Raw genomic sequence first — 24,134 nt, 5'->3', positions numbered from 1 at the left:
ACATGCACCACCGTGAATTCCAATCCATGCCTCCCAATCCCATAAGACTATGTAAAAAGCACAAGCCTCTTGGTTGCCTTCTCTGGACTTGGAAAATGCCCCATGGAACAAGTGGTTCCAGTAGCCAGATTTATCTCCCTGAGCCTCTCTTCTCTCTAATCTTGTCTCAGAAATTCTTCACCACCTTATTACCACTTCAATATCTTTAAATAGACTTTTAAAAGTATTTTGCCCAGCATTTCTAGTTATCTTCAGAAGAAAGATTAGTTCAATTTCTTCTTCCATCATTACTGAAAGCATAAAAGCATCAGTCTTTTATAACCAACACTTTCATAAAGCTGCTGTGTTTTTAGCATTTTCAGCATAACTATATCTCTTCGTAACATATTATTTTTAAGATCAAGTATTTAGAGAATTCCTTTAAATGATATCTCATACTGACCCCTGCCAGTATTCTACTAGCCAAAAAATGTTACCAATGACCAATTATTGGGTCTATTACGTGTGGAAAGATTACATATATTATCTGCAATTATAAAAACTAATTTTTAAGTGTATATTATTGCCCATGTTTAACAATCTTGGGGAAGTTAAGTAGTTTGCCATGTTCACATGGCCAGTAGAGGGCAGAGCTAAGACCAGAATCCATATTTGCCTGACCATAAAGCCTCAGACCTGACTTTGATGCCCCTCCTTACTTTAATTATTTTCCTTTTACAAGTTTCACCCATTTCAGTAAGGTGTTATTATTATTATTATTTTTCTTTGGTGAGGAAGATTGGCTCTGAGCTAACAATTGCTGCCAATCTTCCTCTTTTTGTTTGAGGAAGATTGTCCCCGAGCTAACATCTGTGCCAATCTTCCTCTATTTTGTGTATGGGACACTGCCACAGTATGGCTTAATGAGTGGTGTGTAGGTCCGTGCCTGGAATCTGGGTCCACAAACTCTGGGCAGCCAAAGCGGATCATGCAAACTTAACCGCTACGCCACCAGGATGGCCCCAGCCCAGGTGTTATTTTTTAATCTATAAGATATAGGACAAGCATGAGGTACACCAGAATCGCAATATAAACCTTTAAACTCTTGTGAACTGCTTCCTTAGACTTATTTACTGCCACCAAGTGAAAGAAATTTTGTAAACTCATTAATCTTTTTTCATATAGTAAAAATTTAATCCAGTTTTTTCAAGTCCAATGGAAGTTATATTTTTTTTTAGACAGACTATCTAAGACAAAGGAATTGTGATATTACACCAACTGAATTCCTCTCTGCTTCTCTATTTCGAAAATAACTTTCCCAGGTCCTCATTCCTTTCTTTTTCTTTTTTTTTTTTTGTGAGGATGATCAGCCCTGAGCCAACATCCATGCCAATCCTCCTCGTTTTGCTGAGGAAGACTGGCCCTGAGCTAACATCTATTGCCAGTCCTCCTCCTTTTTCCCCCCAAAGCCCCAGTAGATAGGTGTATGTCATAGTTGCACATCCTTCTAGTTGCCGTATGTGGGAAGCCGACTCAGCATAGCCAGACGAGCAGTGCGTCAGTGTGTGCCTGGGATCCGAACCCCGGGCTGCCAGTAGCAGAGCAGCACGCTTAACCGCTAAGCCATGGGGCCGGCCCCCGCCTCATTCCTTTCTTGAACCTCCTGCCCCATCACTGCTTTGCTCTTTTTGGGGATGAGATGGACTTCCAGGAACTTCTATGTGGGTAACCAGCTCTGATCTGCTTTCTCATCCACAAAATAAGAAAATAAAGTTACCTCAGATCTATCCCAGGATACACCTAACCTATCTTCAGCTCTTCTAGACTTACAAAAGAGGATGTTTGTTGTTTTCCATAAAGAAAGCATAGAATGTCCAAGAGAGAGCAAGTGCCCATGTGAAATCACCTTTCAAGCCTCCTGTTTAGTCACCTCTGCTGTGGTCCTGTTGGCAAAAGCAAGTCACATGGTTATGCCCAAATGTGAGTGGTAGAGAACTAGTCTCTGCCTCTTTATTAAGGAATGACAAAGTCACATTGCAAAGTGATGTATACAGGAGGATAGGAACAAATTGAGGCCATTATATCAATTTACCATGTATTCATTTGTTGACACTTCCAGTCTTATAACTTCCCCCTGCTTTTTAGTTTACCCGCACACACCCACATAACATTATTTTTCCCCTAGATTTGCTTATAAAGCTAGGGCGACTAAGAAGTTTTCAGTCTCAAGTACAAGTTGATCATGGCTTTGACCTTCAGATATCTGGCATTAACAACGAGTTTCAAAGAGAGTTTCACTTATGGAATCTATTGTTTTTTCAAGCAGATGACTGAATTGTGACCACCTCAATCCATCAAAAATGATCTATAACAAAAGAAAGTCAAATCTCTTTGATCTCTTTGCTTCTACGAAGGTCCTTGGGTCTCTATGTAATTATCCAAACTTCAACTTATTAACTGTTGAGCTCTGCGTAGCGTAAGAATAATGTATGGACAAGGTGGTGGCTCTTGCCTAATAAAAATATCTTAATTTATTTCCAAATCTCCCATTCCCAGGACTGTGGATGCCTTCTAAAATAAATTGTTCATATGGTTCCTCCCAAAGAGGCACAATGTCTTTTATTTTTTCTTTAAAAAAAAAATAATAATTAAATAAATAGATAACAAATGCATGTTGTAAAACATACAAAAGATTCCAAAGAAGATACAGTGAAATGTGATTCTTTCTCTCACTTCTGTTCCTTGGCCTGTCACTCAGAGGCTCCTGCTATTAGCAATGACTTGTGTTTTCTTCCAGAGATACTTTAGACCTACATAAATATCATTACATATATATATTCTTTGTTCTCACACAAATAATGACACACCCTGTACTATGTACTACACTTAGATATTTTATGAATATTATTTGGGGACTATTGAATATCAGTACATGTAGAATTGGAAAACCTTTTTTAGTGATTGCACAGTCTTCTATTTTTGGATTTTTAATAGTTATTTTAATGGTTCCCTAATGATGAAAATTTAGGTTGTCTCAAGTCGTTTTCCGTTACAGACAATACTATAATAAATATTCTTGCTTAGATGTCATTTCTTATATGTGTCAATATATCTGTAGAAATAATTCCTATAAGTAATATTTCTAAATCCAAGGTAAATATCTTCCTAATTTTATGGATATTGTCAAGTGTTATTCATAGTGGTTACCTAATTATATTCCCATAAGGATGTGTAAGTTCTTGTCTCATGATACACTAGCCACACACTTTTAGGTTTTGCATTTTTTCTGCCCTGCCCATTAATTGAGAAACATTAGTGCCGTGTAGCTTTGATTTGTTTTTCTCTTTTATGAGCTCTCTGTTCATGTCATTTCATCATTTTGTACTGGATTTTTGGCATTGTTCTTAGTTATTTGTAGACAATCTTTTCATACTAAATATATTAGCTCTTTGTCTCTGATATGAATGGTAGAAAAGTTTCTCAATCTTCACTTTGCTTTGTCTTTCATATTGCTATTCTTGCTCTGTAAAAAATAATCATTTTTATGCAGTCTAATTTATCAATCTTTTCTTTTAGGGATTCTGGATTTTTTTTGACATATTTTAGAAGGTCTTCTCCATCCTTAGATGATAAAAAATTCCCCTCTATTTTCTTTCAAAATTGTATTGTTTCATATTTATGCCTAAATTTTTGATTCATCTAGAAATTATTTCCAAATAAGTGCTGAGATCAGAACCTAACATTTCTTTTTTCAGATAGCTACTCAGTTATTCTTATACCATTTATGTAACAATTCATCTTTTCCTCAATTAAATGATACCTTCATAATATACTAAATACCTGATTATATTCAGATGTGTTATGGTGGTCTATTCTACTGGGTTTTTTTATACTTGTATCCTTTAACTTTATAATTGTTTTTCCTCCATCAAAGATGTTCCTCATTGTAATAGTGTTATTTTCCCAGAACTTTTCCGGATACTATTGCTAATTTTTTTTTCCCTGTGAACAATATAATCACCTTCTCTCAAGAAAGTTAGCATTTTTATTAAGATCTTCTTTAATTTTAGATTAATTAAAGAAGAATTGACATCTTTATGATATGGAATTTTCTTATCCAAGAGTATGTCTTTTCATTTCCTTTAGGTAGATTTTGGGTCATAGTATTTCAAGGCTTTATTTACATAAGCCTTCCTCATTTCTTGTTAAGTTTAGTTCTAAGATATTTATTTATTTCTCTATTTATTTATTTTTGCTATTATAATTGCTTCATTGAACAAGGAGACTTTTAAAGCACAATCATAAAACAATTCTTTCTCTCCTTCTTTCCATTGCTCATTCACACTCGTTCTGTGGAGTTTATATATTCCCTGCCCCTGGATGAAATCTCAGGCAGCCTCATAGTCTATCCACTTACTCTTAGGTAATTTTAAACAAACAAGCAAAAAATAATAACAGCAACAAAAACAAACACCTAGTTTCCCCAAAGAGTCTTTGTTCAGTAATTAAAATGTTTGGTGTCATGTGGTAATGATTAATATCTCTCTGACTCCAGGTTAAAGCTTTCCCTGCCTGCTGCCTCAGTTCAAGCCCTCTGCCATCTGGAGATCTGCAGCATGGAAGGGGTCCTGGTCAGAAGCTTCTCTTTTTCCTCTTTGTTTTTGAAGCTTCCATGGTGGGCATTGATTACCTCCAGCTCTGGCCGACCATTAAAGCTCTCCAGATTTGATGGGATGAGCAAATTGGCTTCTATTTTAGGGGTGCATTTGTGGATTTTCCAGAGCCCTCCAACCGGGAACTCTTGACTACCACTCCTGCAATGTAGGTGATTCATTTTCTCCAAGGGATCACTTAACATTTCTTCTCAGTGCCTAGGAATCTAGAGATTTTCTGTGTTTCCCCAACCCTCGACATGGAATCCCCTTCCTCCTATATGCAGTCTTCTTGGCCAGATTTTGAAATGGCTCCAAGCCAGCTATGTCTTCCACAGAGCTCAGTCCTGGTCCACAAGAGACACTCAGGCCAGCTGTCTCTTCCACAGAGCCCAGCCCTGGTCAGGCAGCCTTGTCCCCACCCATAGATGAGTAGCTCTTCCCTCATGAAGATGACAGCGCACTCTCTCTCGTTAAGACTCTGAACAAAATGGGTATAGAAGGAAAGTACCTCAACATAATAAAGGCCATATATGACAAACCCACAGCTAATATCATTCTCAAGGGAGAAAAACTGAAAGCTAGCCCTCTAAGAACAGGAACCACACAAAGATGCCCACTCTCACCACTCCTATTTAACATAGTATTGGAAGTCCTAGCCAGAGCAATCAGGCAAGAAAAAGAAATAAAAGGGATCTAAATTGGAAAGGAAGAAGTGAAACTGTCACTATTCACAGATTACTTGATTTTATATATAGAAAACTCTAAAGAATCCACCAAAAAATGTTGAGATAATAAATGAACACAATAAAGTTGCAGGATACAAAATCAACCTACAAAAATCAGTTGCATTTCTATACACCAACAACAAAGTAGCAGAAAGAGAAATTAAGACAATCACATTTACAATTGCAGAAAAAGAATAAAATACCTATGAATAAACTTAACCAAAGAGGTGAAAGATATGTACACTGAAAACTATAAAACATTGCTGAAAGAAATTGAAGAAGACACAAAAAAATGGAAATATATTCCGTTCTCTTGGATTGGAAGAATTAACGTAGTTAAAATGTCCATACTTCCTAAAGCAACCTAGAGATTCAGTGCAATCCCTATCAAAGTTCCAACAACATTTTTCACAAAAATAGAACAAAGAATCCTAAAATTTATATGGACACCAAAAGACCCCGAATAGCCAAAGGCATGCTGAGAAAAAAGAACAAACCTGGAGATATCACACTCCCTGATTTCAAAATGTACTACGAAGCTATAGTAACCAAAACAGCATGTTACTGGCACAAAAACAGACACACAGAACAATGCAACAGAATCAAGAGCCCAGAAATAAACCGACACAACTATGGACAGCTAATTTTCAACAAGAGAGCCAAGAACATACAACAGAGGAAGGAAAGTCTCTTCAATAAATGTTGCTGGGAAAACTAGACAGCCACATGCAAAAGAACAAAAGTAGACCATTATCTTACACCATACACAAAAATTAACTCAAAATGGATTAAAGACAAAAATGTAAGACCTGAAACCATGAAACTTCTAGAAGAAAACCTAGGAAGTACGCTCTTTGACATCGGTCTTAGCAGCATATTCTCAAGTACCATGTCTGACCAGGAAAGGGAAACAATAGAAAAAATAAATGGGACAGCACCAAACTAACAGCTTCTGCACAGCAAAGGAAACCATCAATAAAATGAAAAGACAACCTAACAATTGGGAGAAGATATTTGCAAATCATATATCTGATAATGGGATAATATCCAAAATATATAAAGAACACATACATCTCAACAAAAACAAAACTAACAACTCAATTAAAAAGTGGGCAAAAGACCTGAACAGACATTTCTCCAAAGAAGATATTCAGATGACCAATAGCCATATGAAAAGATGTTCAACATCACTAATTATCAGGGAAATGCAAATCAAAACTACAATAAGATATCACCTCACACTTGTCAGAATGGCTATAATTAAGACGACAGGAAACAACATGTGTTGGAGAGGATGTGGAGAGAAGGGAACTCTCATACACTGCTGGTGGGAGTTCAAACTGGTGTAGCCACTATGGAAAACAGTATGGAGATTCCTCAGAATATTAAGAATAGAACTACCATATGATCCAGCTATTCCACTGCTGGGTATTTATCCAAAGAAATGAAAACACAAATGCATAAAGATACTTGCCCCCTGTGTTCGTTTCAGCATTATTCACAATAGCCCAAACTTGAAAGCAATGTACGTGCCCATCAAAGGAAGAATGGATAAAGAAGATATGCTATATATACACAATGGAATACTACTCAGTCATAAAAAATGATGAAATCTGGCCCTTTGTGACAACATGGATGGACCTTGAGGGTATTATGCTAAGACAAATAAGTCAGAGGGAAAAAGTCAAATACTGTATGATCTCACTCATAAATAGAAGTTAAAAACAACAACAAATAATCCCATAGAGACAGAGGTTGGATTGGTGGTTACCAGAGGGGATGTGGGGAGGGAGGAATGTGAAAGTGATGATTAGGCACATGTGTGTCGTGGATTATAATTAGTCTTCCGGTCATGAACATGATGTAATCTACACAGAAATCAAAATATAATGATGTACACCTGAAATTTATATAATGTTATAAACCAATGTTGCAGTAAAAAAAAAAAAAAGACTAAGACAGTCTTAACATTCTCCTCAGCTTGACTAAACATTAGACAGGTTTCTTCCTGACAATAGGCCCCTCATCTCCCTTTTCTGGGAGCATTAACATTATAAAATTTGCAGTTGTAAACTCTTTCTTTGCCTCTTTGAGATATAAATCTTCTCCTAGCCTCTTGCCAGGGTTACCAATAGGAATGTCTTTCTCAAAGACTTGGGAGCCATCTCTTTGAAACGTTATCATCAAGAAAGATAGGGCCTCTATCTCCCAGTTTCTGTGAGACACTAGGAGACTAATATAGATAAGCAACAATTAATAAACACAGATGACCTAATCACATTGATCAACCCCCTTCTAATGTCCTCTAGGACTTTTCCGCTAGCTTGCTCCAATCCTTATAGACTCTCCTGCCTTTTGTTTTAGCCCTGTTGGGTTGAGTCTCTCTCTACCATTGCCGCAGTCTTGAATAAAATCTGCCTTACCTGTTTAACTTGTTCAGTGCAATTTTTCTTTGACATCCCCTAAGGGATTCATATCAGACTTTCTGGTTCGGGCACAATGACTATTCGTTCCAAATAAATTCTCCAATTTCTTTTTTTTTGTTGTTGTTTATTGCAGTAACATTGGTTTATAACATTGTAAAAATTTCAGGTGTACATCATTGTACTTCTATTTCTGCATAGATTACATCATGTTCACCACCAAAATACTAATCACAACCCATCACCACACACATGTGCCGAATCATCCCTTTCACCCTCCTCCCTCCCCCCTTCCCCTCTGGTAACCACCAATCCAATCTCTGTCCCTATGTGTTTGTTTATTGTTGTTATTATCTACTACTTAATGAAGGAAATCATACGGTATTTGACCTTCTCCCTCTGACTTATTTCACTTTGCATTATACCCTCAATGTCCATCCATGTTGTCACAAATGGCTGGATTTCATCGTTTCTTATGGCTGAGTAGTATTCCATTGTGTATATATACCACAGCTTCTTTATCCATTCGTCCCTTGATGGGCACTTAGGTTGCTTCCAAGTCTTGGCTATTGTGAATAACGCTGCAATGAACACATGGGTGCATGTACCTTTACAAATTGGTGTTTTCAAGTTCTTTGGATAAATACCCAGCAGTGGGATAGCTGGATCATATGGTAGTTCTATCCTTAATTTTTTGAGGAATCTCCATACTGTTTTCCATAGTGGCTGCACCAGTTTGCACTCCCACCAGCAGTGTATGAGAGTTCCCTTCTCTCCACATCCTCTCCAACACATGTTGTTTCCTGTCTTGTTAATTATAGCCATTCTGACGGGCGTGAGGTGATATCTCATTGTAGTTTTGATTTGCATTTCCCTGATAGTTAATGATTTTGAACATCTTTTCATGTGTCTGTTGGCCATCTGTATATCTTCTTTGGAGAAATGTCTGTTCAGGTCTTTTGCCCATTTTTTAATTGGGTTGGTAGTTTTTTTGTTGGTAAGATGCATGAGTTCTTTATATATTTTGGAGATTAAGCCCTTATCAGAAGTATGGTTTGCAAATATCTTCTCCCAATTGTTAGGTTGTCTTTTCGTTTTGTTGATGGTTTCCTTTGCTGTGCAGAAGCTTTTTAGTTTGATGTAGTCCCATTTGTTTATTTTTTCTATTGTTTCTCTTGCCCGGTCAGACGTGGTGTTTGAGAAGATGTTGCTAAGACTGATGTCGAAGAGCGTACTGCCTATGTTTTCTTCTAGAAGTTTCACAGTTTTAGGTCTTACATTCAAGTCTTTAATCCATTTGGAGTTAATTTTTGTGTATGGTGTAAGGTAAGCGTCTACTTTCATTTTTTTGCATATGGCTATCCAGTTTTCCCAACACCATTTGTTGAAGAGACTTTCTTTTCCCCATTGTATGTTCTTGGCTCCTTTGTCAAAGATTAGCTGTCCATAGATGTGTGGGTTTATTTCTGGGCTTTCGATTCTATTCCATTGATCTGTGTGTCTGTTTTTGTGCCAGTACCATGCTGTTTTGGTTACTATAGCTTTGTAGTATATTTTGAAATCAGGGAGTGTGATACCTCCAGCTTTGTTCTTTTTTCTCAGGATTCCTTTAGATATTTGGGGTCTTTTGTTGTTCCATATAAATTTTAGGATTCTTTGTTCTATTTCTGTGAAAAAAGTTGTTGGAACTTTGATAGGGATTGCATTGAATCTATAGATTGCTTTAGGAAGTATGGACATCTTAACTATGTTAACTCTTCCAATCCAAGAGCACGGAATATCTTTCCATTTCTTTGTGTCTTCTTCAATTTCTTTCAGAAATGTTTTATAGTTTTTGGTGCACAGATCTTTCACCTCTTTGGTTAAGTTTATTCCTAGGTATTTTATTCTTTTTGTTGCAATTGTAAATGGGATGGTATTCTTAATTTCTCTTTCTGCTACTTCCTTGTTAGTGTACAGAAATGCAACTGATTTTTGTATGTTGATTTTGTATCCTGCAACTTTACCATATTCGTTTATTACTTCTAAAAGTTTTCTGGTGGATTTTTTAGGGTTTTCTATATATAAAATCATGTCATCTGCAAATAGTGAGAGTTTCACTTCTTCCTTTCCAATTTGGATCCCTTTTATTTCTTTCTCTTGCCTGATTGCTCTGGCTAGGACTTCCAGTACTATGTTAAATAGGAGTGGTGACAGTGGGCATCCTTGTCTGGTTCCTGTTCTTAGAGGGATGGCTTTCAGTGTTTCACCATTGAGGAGATAATTCTCCAATTTCTAATTCCCTTCTTGAGTCCTCTCCAACCTCTTATATACAAAAGTGGTCAGCCAAGCATCACAAAACTAGTCCTTGCATGTTCTGCTCAGGTGTCTCATGTGTCACTTTGTAATGTGGACATAATTGTAACTTATTGTTTTCATGCTTCAGCCAAAATGGAAACAGAAAATTCCCATTTAACATTACTGGAAATTGTTCTTTCTTTAATTAAGTTTCTAATTGATATAAAATATATGTATATGAAATAGATTATTTGTTTATGTAAAATAATTTCTAATTCATTAACTGTGATGAAGTCGTTCATTTTTTCAAGTAACATACCAATGCCATTGATTTTTTCAAACATAGAAGCAAGTAATCTACAAAGCAATAAAGCATTTACTTTCTACTTTCCAATTTTTAAGCAAATTATTTTTTAATGTCTAATTATATGCTTAAGGGCCTTTAGTACATTGTTAAATAATAGTAGTTACAGTGGATAGCCTTGTCTAGTTCTTCTTTTTAAGTGAAATTTTTATAGTATTTCTTTAATATGTAATACATTCAAATACTCCTTTTAATGAAGTTCTAGCATTCTTATTTTATTAAGACTGTTTTTCAGGAACAACTTTTAATTTTTGCTAATATCTTGTTATTACCTGTTGAAATAATCATATAATATTTCTTTTCCATCTATTAAATCAATTAATTACATTAAAGCAGAATGCCTAATATTGAATAACTTTTGCATTCCTGGTAAAAAGCCAATTTTAATGACGTATTTTTAAATATAAACTAACATTCTATTGAAGATTTTTTCATCAATATTAATGTGTGAGATTTTCCAGTTTTGTCATTATTGTGCTCTTTTTGGGGTTTTACAATCGATGTTTTTCTATATTTACCAAAGGAAGTTCAACATTTTCCTTCTTTTAGTATATTCTGAAATAGTTTACATAGCAATATAATTATCTGTGTTTTAAAGATTTTGTGAAACTCTGCTGTGAAACCATCTGTGTCTGGTGGGGTTTTGAAGGAGCAGCTCTTTGACAACTTTCTCTATTTCTGCTCTTGTAACTAGTCTTGTGAGAGATGTTACTAATGTTCACTAACATGCAGTTCTCCTTTACTTCTGGGCATGTGGAAAGTTTGCATTTGTCTGTCTCCTTGAAGTTAGATGTGTCCAGTGAAATGTTAGCAGAAGTGGTATGTGTCATTTCCTGGCAGAAGCATTTAAGAGTGAAGGGTTGATTTTGCATTCTCCCTTCCCATGTTCTAATGATTATGGAAACATGATGAATTGACAGCATCTTAGAATGGTGCAGCCTCCATTAGCCTAGGTTCCTGAGTAACTGTAATGAATAGAGCTCCTTGGCAGATAAATGATGTATTTGTGGCACAAGTGGGAAATAAACCTTTGTTGCTTTAAACCACTGCAATTTGAGGTTTGTATAACAGCGTAACATACTCCATCCTGACTGTTACAATATGTTTACCTTTTTTTTCTCTTCTAGGAAATTTTCCTAGAAAATCATCCGTTTTATGAATTACCAGTTGCATTATAGTCAGAGAAGATTCTTTATATCATATCCAGTTTTTGGAATATTTTCGAGGTTTTCTATGTGAGGCAACATATCAATTTTTGTTATTGTTCAACAGTGTTTAGAAAGTAGACTAAAGTTTATTTTAAAAATAATTTATTCAAGAAAGAGTTGCTGGAATCATACACACTGATTTCATACTGTTTGAAAATGTATGCCCCTTGCTGTAGGCTTGAATGACAGTTTAGCTTAGAAAATCCTGAGGTCATTCTTCCTCTTCTCAAAGATGAAAAAATTATAGTTTCTCTTTCTCTCTGGGAAAATAAACTTAGGTTAACCTTCTAACACTGTTTTCCAGGAAACCTGATAAAGTTGAAACATTGGCTGTGTCACCAGGTGACATTTTTCATGATTAGTAAACCATGTCTAAACTGAGAGGACTCTGATCAGGATTAAAAATGTTTGGTCAGAAGCAGAAATAGGGGCAACCTCAAGTGCAGTGTGACTCCTGAAATTGAGTATGTCCCTCACAGTGGACTCTATGCCCATCTATGTCACTTTGTCCTCTGAGCTGTTAGTTGGAGGACTAGGACTAGAAAAGAGCTCCTTGACCACTATGAAGACTCCTTCTGATGACACACCTGATACATCCATGCTGATATCTGTGTTTCTTATTCTGTATCTCTCTGTAAAGCTAAATGGTGCCAAAGAGAGCCTACTGGGTCTTATGGATGTCAATATAAGGCCTACCCCAAGACCACTGCTATAGAGTCGATTTTGCAAATATCAAAAAATTTAAAAAGTAAGAATGGTCATGTAAAGTCTAAACAAGAAGAGTAGTAAAGTAGGATTAGAGCTATCAACAATTAAAACATATTTTACAATAATTAAAACAGCATTGTACAGGTGCATGAATAGACAGAGACAATTAGAATGGAATAGAAAATCCAGAAACAGTGAACAATGCATGTGGAGTTTGCCATTTGAAGTAGCATTTCAAATCAGTGGGGAAAAAAGGAATGGATTATTCAACTAACAGCGTTGAAAGAAATAATTAGTCACTAGATGGAATATAATTGAATTACTATTCTGTATCTCATATTTTACCAGCCGATTACACATGATTAACTCATGTAAAAGCTTTAAGCAATAAAGCTCCTTTTCCTGAAATGAATGTTCCTTTATTTGTTTTTCAGGAGAAAGTTCTGCCACAATGCACCCAGGTGAGAATTCTCATTCAAAATTGCAACTCTAGAGCCTTCCCTCATTCACAATTTTAAATACATATTACTACTCTGTACATAAGGATCAAGGCTATCTGATTAAATGGTATCCTTCTATAACACTTACTCATGTCTCTACTTTATTACATTTATGCTATTAGGGTGCTATCTTAGGGTGGTCCACATGACTCTAGGTGTTATCTTGCATAGGATTAGATATTTTTAAATTAATTTTCTAATTCATACATTCAAGACTATTTATTGAGTTTCATATACTATTGTATGAGTAAGGTTTTGTTGAATTTTGAGAGGTGAAAATACGCATAGAATAGAGTTTATTTCCTCAAGGGACATATTGTCTATATAGAGAATGTAAAATATGAATGGAATATAAGAAAAAGAGAGAGATCAAGTAATGAGAAAGAGGCAGATGAAGTTCTATGAGAGTTTACAAGAGAGAAAAATAAATCTGGGGCAATATCATTGTCTTATAAGTTTTGAAAAAGCTAAGAATGAGAAACAGAAAATTTGTGCCAATCAGAGTGGCTATCCTATTAGGAAAATACTTTGTGATTATCTGACTTATGTCTGGCTGCCCACTTGCAGTGACAACCTGAAAGACCACATGCAGTCTGTACAAAGGGCCATAAGATCACCCAGAGTGCCATGCTCTCCCCAGCCTGTCTCCTCAGTTCTCACTCACTGCCCTGGAGACTATCAGCTAGTTAGTTCACTTTCTCACAGAGATGCTTCCAGACCAAACTCTGAAGAGTCCACTCACTCCAGCCCACTCCCACTCCACTCCACTTCAGCCATCCAGGAGCTGCAATCAGTGTATGTCAATGGTGAGTCTCCCCACTGGAAGGGCCTCTGGGGCTCAGGCCGGGAGGAAGGAGGGAGCATAGAAAAGACCACGAAGTGGGCTAGCCACCTAAACCCCCATGAGGCCCAGTCACTCCCAAATAAATAAATGACTCCCTCAGAATTATGTTAGGGTTGGGAGGGTAGTCATGAAGCAGGGGACTGGGAGACATGTACGCAGTTTGAACCCTTGTCCTCAGACACCTGTGAACCCTGCAATGGGCACTGTAGATCTGAATGTGGTTTATTAAGTTTTGGAGCATCCAGCAGCCAGAAAGCTCAGGTGAGAAACTGCAAAGTGGTTCTTATCAGATGCGTCTTCCCAGGAAAGTGGCACAGTGTGTACAATAGATGCTTAAATACATCAATTGCCCTTGATGTGAAATCTGTAGATCCAAGAGAGAGCAAGAGATACTTGAGCAGGTTCTTGTGGAGAAGCTGAGTTGGAAAAAAAAAAAAAAAAGACAGGTGGTCCATTGAGTCTTCATTCAGATGGGAATAGACAGAGAGAATTTGGGATACAAGGCAAAGGGATGAAATCAGGCAAGAGTGAGAATATCTAACGTCACGGTATCCAAAGTCCAGGAGGAATTGTCTCAGTTGAAGAGGGTCTTGCAGTGCCTCTTTTAAAGGACTTGCATTCTTGGAATGGGATGGAAAGAGTCACTAAACAAATCACCTAACCTAGAGAATTTTCACTTTGACATGTAATTTTGCAAGAACTGAGACAATAATTATTAGCAGTGCAGAGCTATTTCCTTCAAGCTGCTGCCCAAGTGCCCTTGAAGCTGCAACCTTAAAACCTCTCCTTTGATCTGTGCTCCTGGATGCTTCTGATGGAGCCAGTGGCTGCTAGAAGCTCAGCTGAGTTTCCTGGGAGATGGTCATCCAGTTCCTCTCCTCTGAGCCTCTGAAGCTGGGTCCTCTGCCAGCGTTGCTTATAATTGTGCCACTGCAGCTTCCTATAGAGGATGAATTATCCTGTCATTCTTCTTCTCTGTCTGTGACTAGCCCAGCAAAATTGAAAAGGTACAATCATCTCCACTGGATGTTTATCTTCAGGCCCTCTAGGTGTTGATCTATGGTTAAGGGAAGGAAGGAGATTCAGTCCCACTATGCCTACCTGGAAAGAAAGAAGAAAGAAACAGGCACAGCTAAGCAGCCCCTGCAGCCACACTCTCAATCTGCTGTGTGGCTCAGGGTATCACTTTCTTATTTGTATTTCCAACTTCCTTCTATACAGTGAGGTGAACCACCTATGGTTGGTTATCTAAAGAACATAGAGGAATGATAGGAAAATGAGCTCTGACAGAATGGTCAGAAAAACCAAAAGGGAGAAGATCATAAGAACAATAACCCACGGAAGCTGCATCAGAAATAAGAATGGCTTTGTTTAATAAATGTTGGTGGAGGGCCTAGAGGATGGATGGAGCCTTAGAAGGACTTCAGAGTAGACAACATTAAAGGATAGATTTTACAGAAGAACATGAGAAGATGGAAATCCACTCATTAAGCATGGCAGTTCTGTGTCCTGGGGCATAAAATCTGGAAGTGAGGTCTAAGTAGGAACTCGAGAGCTCAGTAATTTTTTTCTCCACAGCAAACACCAGAAGGACACTTCTGGAGAACATATTGAGCTAGACTCCTTGGAAGTTCTTCATCTTGTCTCCCTCCATCATGTTACTTCTCTTGCTCATTTAAGTCCTTCATCCTGTGTGTCTCTTCTAGGACTCCCAAGTCATCTACTCCTATGTGAAGAAGACATAACATTAGAGGAACAAGAGGGGAAGATCACCAGCAAGGATGGAGCAGCCCTAAGGATTGTCATAAAATCTTATAAAAATGCTCAACTTTCGAAACCTGCCACAGACAATATGTGCTTCAGAGACTCTTGGCAAGACACCTGTGTCATCATTGTTGTTCTCATCTTGTTCCTTTCCCAATATCTTCTTCTGTTTATTAAATATTTATTGAACTGATACTACATCCAAGGCATAATGCAAAGAAATTATTTCTGCTATCTTCTCTTAAGCTGTCAATGTCCAAAGTATTGAGAAAGAATAATGAACAAGAGAGACAAGGTCTCACCTTTACCTACTCTGAGGTGATGTAAACAGAATCCATTTCTGCATTTTTCTTTCCCTTCCAAACTGGGACTTCATTGTCTTTTATCTCTACAGAGATCTCAAGTTTTAAATTGAATCTTCTCTTGCTTTCGTGAAAACTTTAGGGTTGAGTTTGTGGGAGGAAACAGCAGTTCGAGTTAGCTTGCCATATTATTCACTCTTGAATGTTCAGTTTTTACACTAATTCACATTGATTTAAAATTGACAGGATGTTTATGTCTTTTTAAAACGCTAAGTGTTTTACCTTTGCCACCATCATGTAAGGAGTAAGACCACAGCCTTTAGAACCTCCTGCCTGAGGTGTGTCCCAACATCGTCCCCTATTAATTGTGTGGTGTTGTGCAAACTACTTAACTTCCCTGTACCTCAGCTTCTTCCCGTTTAAATGGGGATAACCCATAGGTTATTAGGAAGATTAAATAAATGTTCACAAATCACCTTGAACAATGTCTGGCATATAGGTATCACTATATAAGTGTTCATTAAATAAAATATGCATAATTATCACTTAGACTTAAACTCGGTACTAAGTTCAAAAACCTGAGTAATATGAGTCTTTTACCAAGTGACTATCAAATGCAGCTATCAGAATTTTCACCACAACACCTCTTTGATTAACATTCTATATAATTCCCTCCCCTGCCAAAGATAGTTCACCAAGGGGCGAGACATAGATGACTGTGGGCCTAAATTTGATAATTAAGCTACTAAAAATAATTTAGAATGTTTTATAAACTATACAGAATAATTTTGAAGTTCATCAGAAAAAATAAATAATTAAGAATTTAAATTTTTATGTGGAAATAATTATACATCCTTGGCAAGACCACCTAACTTCTGAGCTCTTAGCATCAGGGACTGAGAGCTAGCATATCCCATAGATTTATTACAAAGCAAGGGAAATCTCAACCCTACAATTAACCCTGGTACCACCTTAGCAGTGACGAACTACTCTTAGCTATTATTCACATCTAACCATCCCTGGGGGATAGTATATACTCCCATTACTAATAGTAACTATGGCTTAAAAACCTCTAGGGGAATATATCAAAATTGTACTGGGAAATAGGTAATTTGGCCTATCTCTGCTCAGCCTTTCCTCTAGTCACTCCAAATCACCCTCATCTATTAATAATTATTTATCTACATACATCTGGCTTGCTAGAACCTGTGGGAAATTATAGGCTTTCAGGAAACTTTCCATGTTACCAAAGTCTGGCTCGATGGTTAAGTTGCCAGTGACCACTCTGGTCTTAGATGGAGACTATCTAAGGGCTGCCATTTAACTCTCCTCCGCACACTTAACACACATACATATGACTCAACTATTCTGAAATCTGAGTGGACTACTGCCTGGACCCTTTGAGCTGAGAAGGGCCACAAGAACCTAAGGATTTTTATATATAAGATAATATGTCTTCATTGTACAAAAATTAGAAATCGATAAGATTAAAAAGATAACTATTAAAATCACTCATACTTCCATCACTCTGAGACAATTGCTACTAATACTTCACTGTGTAGTGTCGATCAGCTTATTATACATTACTATCATGATACAGAATTGAGACAACTTTATAGGAAAGAGCAATCTTCACTTTCTCAGCATTCTATTTGAGAAAATAGAGATCAAACATTGGAGGAGTCTCTTCCTTCCTGGCTTTCTATTTATACAGAACATTCTGAAGAGTAGCTTCTGGTCCCTGCTTCCTGTCACTTTTTGAAAGACCTCTTCAGGTCAGTTGCTGAGAGAGTCTCTTCTCAAAATGTGGAATGAGGAGGATCTCGTGCTGCTGTGATCATTGCTGTTGGTATTTGGTGAGTGAACAACTTGGAATGAGATGTGGGGCAGCAGGAGGATGCAGACCTGAGTATGTAGCGCTCCTTGGGGCTTTCTCAGAGTCCACATCTCTGGCCTATGCCTAGCAGCGACGCTGGGCCTCCACTTCCATTTCAGTCTCCAGAGATATTTGAGAATTGAAAAAATGAGAAGACCAGATTTCCAAGAATTCATAAAAATGATACATTTCAATTTCTATTAGGAAAAAAAAGCCTTTGTCATGAATTTCTGTTCTGATCATATAGGAAACTTGATGTAATTTGGGATTTTTTTCAATACTAAACCCCAGTAATCTATTCCTTCCCATACTGAATAAAAATCAAAACTATTTAGATAACAGGTTAAAATTCATGATAGACAATGAGACCCCTTGGTAAGGTATTACTGATTAATTGTGGACAAGGGAAGATCAGAACTTTGCTAAGAAACATGACTCCTTTCTCTGTATTTGATAGACATTCTGTACATAATCTTAGAATGAAGGAATGGATTCTTAAGCCAAAACTTGGCCTAAAGTTGGGAAAGGGGGACTTGCACGTCATACAAAACGGAGGAGAAGCTCCTCTTCTTCTCCATGTTTGCTCCCTGGATCTGTGTCTTAAGCTATATTGGGGATCTGGAGAAGTAGAAGTAGTAGTGAAAGGAATAAACACTAGAGTGTAGATGAACATCTTGGAAAAGGGAACAGCACTGAGTAATAAGCAATGCATATGTTGGAGACTTCCTTTGTGTAAAATGAAGTATGAAATGCAGTGTTGTTGGAAAATGTATAGCCTTTGGGGAGATGTGGAATATGAGAGTAATATGAAAGGAAGAGGTAAAGAGAAAAGAGTGGAATGGAACTGGGAAAGTCCTCAGAATTACAGATTGAAGAGAGATGAGGGTCCTGCTCTGTGCTCATTTCTCATTATTTTCTCCCTTGCAGCTCTGGTCAGTGAATAACTTAGTACCAGTTTCCCTGCTGTTCCTTTTTTTACAGATTTTGAGAAATGCTGCCCTTCAGACCAGCTCAGGAGGCATGAAGGTTCTACCTCAGACAGATGAGATTGAGGACTGCTAGACATGCAAATGCTTAGTTGTTTTCTCAGGCCCAGGCTGTTCTGTTTTCACATGGTATCTGCTCTGAAAATATGCATGTTTTGCTGAGTGGACAGATGCTATCTGATCTTTTAAAGGTCTCCAATTCTTTACTCTTTAAATCTGAGGCTCGAAACTGGTGGTCTAGGACCTGTCTCTAGCTCACAGACCTGTTTTGTTTCACTAGCATGTTGTTTTATTATTGTTAAAGACTTTACATTTGTGGACAAAATGGCTCTAGGCTCCTCCTCCTAAACTATATTTCAGAAATACCACATAAACAAGATGGAGGTTGCTGTCTATCAAAACTTTATATAAAAACTATCATAAATACATAAAGAGACAGAAATATACGAAGTAGAAGCTGCTTAGAGAGGAAGAGGCAGATGGGAGGTTAGGGAGTGGTTTCTGGGAGAGATCTCTTCTCTCCCTCTTATTGTTCTGAACTGATCATTGTCCGATCCAGCTGGGCAATTCTTCTACCATCAGAGTCAGTGGAGTAGTTATAAGAGAAGCACTAGAACCCAGCCATTATAGGCAGCAGATAACAACGGGTACAGTTGTACTGCTGGGCTCGTGGGAATTCCTGTCTCCCCACTGCTATCCACAGCCCAAGGACTGAGTGATTATCATTGAAAGAGGCAGAGAAATCCCTTGGAAAAGAGTAGCGACCAGGGTGGAAGTACAGAGAAATCCTCTAGTGGGCAGGCAAATAGGGAATGATTGTGTCGAGTTAGAGCTCTGGAGGTTTTCTGCCTGCAAACATTCCTCCACACTCACTAGGCACATCAAACTGTGCACAGCTTAAGGAATAGCCAAGTAGAGATCATAAACATGAAAATTATAATAGTCAAAATAAATAACTAGTGGATTAATTAGCACATAGAACAATTCTAAAGAAAAAGATAGTAATCTGCAAGATCAGACAAAAATCCCCTAAAAATATCAAAAAGGGGTAAAGAAATGAAGCTATAAAATGAAAATTAAGAAATGTGGATGATGGCAGGGGATGTGTCAATATCTGTATAATGTATGTACTACAGATAAAAACAAAAGAAAAGGAGAAAACTTGTGGAAAAAATAATAACCAAGAGTTTTACATAATCGGAGAAAGATGAGAGATTTCACATTGAAAGTGTCATAACTTGCTAAGCTGAATAGACAGGAAAAACCTAAAGTAAATTTAAATTTTACTAAAGTAAAATTTAAGAATATCAAAGACCAAGAGAAAATTCTGAAATATTCAAGAGGATGAAGGCATTATTTATAAGTCACAGAAATCAGATTGATTTCAGACTTCCTAACGATAACAGTAAATGCAAGAAATCAACGGAAAATAGTATTTTCAAAGTGGAACATATAATCTTATATCTAGCTAGATGAAGAGAGATAATTTTATATCTAACTAGACTAAAAAGCCACACCTAAAATTTTATATCTAACTAGACTTTCATTTAACTATGAAAGTGAATAAAGATATTCTCTGGGATAACAGGCCTTGAGATTTTAACACACACGCACGCGCACACACACACACACACACCTCTCTAAAAACACTCTTAAAGGAAGTGCTATAGTGAGAAGAAAAATATATGCAGGAATATACCATAAGATATGGAAAGTAAGTTTGAGTAATCAAGTAGTAAAATTTTGTTGTTTGAATAAATAATGACAAAATATATAGAAAGAAGAAATAAAATAAATTAATAAAATTTTATTACTTAAACTCAAGAGTATGATAACACGATTGAACGGTGGGAGGGAGTTGTTTTGAAGAAAAATAAATGGATGCTGTTATTCGTCTTAGTAAGTTAGTGTTCACCACCAGAAAACAAAAACAGGATGTGTAACTTTCAGAGCAGCATAAAAAAATTCAACCTCTAACAGGGCTATAGCCACTGCTGAGAAGAAGACGGCTGTACCTCCCATGTATTTTGATCTTGGCAAATATGCCAGGGATGACTTCACCAAGGGCTATGGATTTGGCTTAATAAAATTTGATTTGAACACAAAATCTTAAAATGGACTGGAATTTACCAGCTCAGGCTCTGCCAACACTGAGATCACCCAAGTGAAAGGCAGTTTGGAAACCAGGTACAGATAGACCAAATATGGTCTGACGTTTATGGAGAAATGGAACACGACAACACACTAGGCCCCAAGATTACCATGGAAGATCAGTTTACATGTGAACAGGCCTAACGTTTGACTCATCCTTCTCATTTAACACTGTGGGGAAATAAAAGCTAAAATCAAGACAGTATAAGTGGAAGCATATCAACCTGGGCTGTGATGTGAATTTTGACATCACTGAGCCTTCAATCTGGGGCACTCTGTGCTGAGCTGTGAGGATTGGGTGGCTGGCTACCAAATGAATTTTTAGACCACAAAGTCCCCAGTGACCCAGGACAACTTTGCAATTGGCTACAAGATAGATGACTTGCACCTTCACACTAAGGTGAACAATAGGATAGAGTTTGGTATCTCTATTTACCAGAAGGTGAACAAGAAGTTGGAGACCACTGTCAATCTCACCTGGACAGCAGAAAACAGTAACACTAGCTTAGGAATAGCAGCCAAGTATCAGATCGATCTTAATGCCTGCTTCTTGGCTAAAGTGAACAACTCCAGCCTGATGGGTTTCAGGTACATTCAGACCCTAAAACCAGGTATCAAACGACCTGTCAGCTCTGCTGGATGGGAAGAATGTCAACGCAGGTCGCCACATGCATAGTTAAGGCTGGAATTTTGAGCATAAATGAATATTGTAAAATCATTTAATTTTAAACTGTTTTTCAGCATAACTATATTTGGAATTTAGTATACATTTTAATATTGTATAGCTGAGATGCCACTATTGCTAAATATCATGCTAGACCTCCAGATTAAAGACAATTCAGCTCAAACGTGTTATAATTTCAGAGGTACAGAGGAAATCCAGTTCCAAAAAAAGGTCTTTTCTGGTAGCTATAGACTTGGGGGGAATTGACGGGCCCTCTAGATATATCAGTTTTCTTTTTTTACCTAGAAATGGCTATAAGTGAAAACTAAAAATGTGTGGGCACTTTGTAAATTCTTATTGAGTAAATGAGTGAAATTGTGACTTCCTGAGAGTTGAAACTTGGTTTCCTACCCTAATTGAGGAGCAGCTCACTGCTTAATGGTGTGTACAAAATCATCTGAAAGGGGCTTTTTTTAGACAGATCTTCATGACCTGTTTCCACTCTAGTCCATCACACCTCTTTTACACCAAAAATAGTCTGCAGAGTGTGGTAGTTGTTTCTTTTGTGCCATTTTGGGGTAGAGAGGGTAGATATGATGAAGCCAATAATTCAGGACTTAATTCCCTCTCATGTGTTTTTTTGCTCATGCACCAGAGTATGGAATAGCTTCCAAGAGCTCCAGCTATAAGCTGGGAAGACTCTTTTCAGCTGTAATCACATGGTTACAATACTCAGAATCTAAACTGGACTTCTGTTGTATTCTTATCACTTGATTTATTTTTTAGCGGTTTATTTGGTACACTTTTGAGTCTTCTATTTTGTGTGGAATTAGATAATCCTCCTTTCAAATTCTGTAGTTAACATCACTTAAAATAAAACTTGAATAAAATATTGAAACCTTAAAAAAGTAAAAAGAAAGTTCAATCTCTGTAATGAAAACTGGTAGACAAGGGTGAAAAAAGACATGAAAAAGAAAATATAGGTAAACAGAAACGACAAAATAAAACAGCAGAAATTAGATTCCGCTAGTAAAATACTTACAATAATTATAAATGAGTTAAACTCAGCAATCAAAAGGCATGGACTTTCAGATTCAATTTTAAAACAAGAACCAAAAATACATTCAGAAATATAGAACACAATTGCTAAACACAAATAATATGATTTCAGTTCAATATAATCAATTCAAATAAATACTGTTTGAATTACTAATTCAAAATCAAACTATTTTTGTCCCCTTTTTACTATTAAAATGAATTTTATGGTGGTAAAATTCTCCTTTTCCACAGATAAAATTCAGGTAGGCCACATGGTTTTTCTTCACAATCTTAGATAATAGGTAAGTTGCATACTTAATTCTCAATTTATTACTTAGGATGTCACATTCTCAGATATTAATAAAAATTCAAAACTTGAATTACATCAAATCATCCCCCTTCTCTCAGCCTCAGTGTGTCTCATGCTGAAAGCCTACAGTGAAAAAGTAGTGTGGAATGTGCTTAGTTTCATCTCTTTTTCTCAATTTTATTTCCCCAAGTGGCATCAACAACTTTAGAGCCAGCACATGGGAAAGCAAGATTAGAAAAAAGCAGGCTTCAGATCATCTAGGCACACAGATATTTAAAGCTATTGTCTTTCTCTTTTTAGAAGCTCTAATTGGCTAGTATTAATTAATAATCTCTGGCTCTGTCTGCAGTGCCATCCTGGTTTCATCTGGGGTCATTCCATATCTCAAGTGTTTCTCCTGAAAGGCCTCACACAACCAGTCTGTCTATAAAGTCATAATATCACTCAGTGAATCATATAGATTCTGTGTCTTCCTGGCTCATTCTCCTACCCTTTCTCCTCAGACTTTCTCCTTCTTGGTATCAGTCACTGTCCCCAGTATTTTCATGTGTCTCTGTGTCTCACAGTGGTGGGCTTTCAGCTCTGGCCCTGAAAAGCCCATCTGCTGAGATGGGGGAGCTACAGCCAGAGTAAAGAAATGGTGAGACTCTACTGTGTAGGAGGGGCTCTGGGCTAGGGCAATAGAGAAAGGAGGAACCTGGAGAAGCGATCACGGATGAAAGGTTTTCTGGCTGCCAGACCCTGCTGAAGCTTAGTTTCTCCCCATAAAAAATGACCCTAAGGGCTGGGAAGATAGTCCTGGAGACATCTGTGAATCCTTATCTTCTTCACCAGTGAATCTTTTTTTTTTTTTTCAAAGATTATTTATTTATTTATTTATTTTCCCCCCAAAGCCCCAGTAGATAGTTGTATGTCATAGCTGCACATCCTTCTAGTTGCTGTATGTGGGACGCGGCCTCAGCATGGCTGGAGAAGTGGTGCGTCAGTGCGCACCCGGGATCCGAACCCGGGCCGCCAGCAGCAGAGCGCGAGCACCCAACCGCCAAGCCACGGGGCCGGCCCTTCACCAGTGAATCTTGGCGGTGTCAATGAGGTTTATTCCCAGATCTGGGGTACTGATAAGAGCTTCTTGCTCTGTGCCTCCTGCACAAGTAGCAGAGGCGTGGGCAGGGTGAAGAACCTCTAGTCCAGGCTCCACAATGACAATGATATGGTATCCGAAAATCAAAGGGTAAGAAGAACTCATAGGGGGCAGCATCTTAATCAGAAATTGACCCTCTGAAAGAAATTGGGAAGCACCACATCTAGTATCCAATTTTAAGTTATCTATGCTTCTGTCCATTCTGTTTTCCCCCAAGTC

General features: G+C 37.4%; 1 pseudogene; it reads left to right on the top strand.

Moving 5' to 3' along the window:
• The first annotated feature begins 14,541 nt into the window (after positions 1–14,541).
• On the top strand, positions 14,542–21,442 carry LOC131401329 (voltage-dependent anion-selective channel protein 1-like; annotated as a pseudogene).
• The last annotated feature ends 2,692 nt before the right edge of the window (positions 21,443–24,134 follow it).

The sequence above is a fragment of the Diceros bicornis genome, chromosome 4, assembly GCF_020826845.1.
Source record: "Diceros bicornis minor isolate mBicDic1 chromosome 4, mDicBic1.mat.cur, whole genome shotgun sequence".
Lineage (NCBI taxonomy): Eukaryota > Metazoa > Chordata > Mammalia > Perissodactyla > Rhinocerotidae > Diceros > Diceros bicornis.
The sequence above is the reverse complement of the archived record's forward strand: the minus strand, read 5'-3'. Positions and strand labels throughout refer to the sequence as shown.